The sequence below is a fragment of the Octodon degus genome, unplaced genomic scaffold (genome assembly GCF_000260255.1).
Source record: "Octodon degus isolate 3935 unplaced genomic scaffold, OctDeg1.0 scaffold00012, whole genome shotgun sequence".
In the NCBI taxonomy this organism is placed as follows: Eukaryota; Metazoa; Chordata; class Mammalia; order Rodentia; family Octodontidae; genus Octodon; species Octodon degus.
Genome location: NW_004524588.1, coordinates 19,059 through 19,729, shown reverse-complemented (window position 1 = coordinate 19,729; position 671 = coordinate 19,059). Strand labels below are relative to the sequence as shown.

General features: G+C 39.5%; 1 pseudogene; it reads right to left on the bottom strand.

Annotated features, from left to right (window-relative positions):
* The window catches only part of LOC101569675, a 981-nt pseudogene extending 897 nt beyond the window's left edge, over window positions 1-84 (bottom strand).
* Between the last annotated feature and the right edge of the window lie 587 nt (window positions 85-671).

Here is a 671-nt window from a genome sequence, read left to right as displayed (position 1 = left end):
GCGGGCTCCTCGGCCTCGGCGTCCATGCCGGAGTTCTCCATGCCATCCGGGGCCCCGGCCGCCACCGTGATGATTGTGGAACATTGTTATTTATTCTTTTTTTTTTTTTTTTTTTTTGAATCTGAGTAAGATACTTCAGAACTAGATGCATAATTGGGTTTTGCTTTGGTTTTATCGTTTATCTTTTTATTTCTTTTGGTGGATGTCGAGTGTCTTGGTTTGTTTTATTTGCTGTAGATGCAAAGGAGGAATATTCTTGTGAAGTGGCTCTGGTTCCCTTGACTAAATTTTAACTGAAAGTTCAAAATGAAACTAAAATGTTTCATATTTGTAAAACTAAGGCTATATTCAGGCTTAACATAAAACAGCTAAGAAGCCAGATAACTTATCAGATATCAAGTTGAAGTATTGCGTTGGCTAGGAACTGAAGGTCAGTGTTGAATTCAGATGTTTATTTATATATATGCAGCAGGCTGGGCAAGGTTTTGAGTGCAAAGTTTGTTGCTGGACTGCGTACTAAGTCCTGAGGTTCATCTTGTCCTTCTGAATGACCATGTGTGAGAAAGTAGCAAGACTTTGAGTTCTAAGAGGAAAAAAGCCTGAAGATATAGAAACTCAGAAGCTAAGCAAATGCACTAAACATGTCAAGGGGTATGGGAGAAGCACGGACA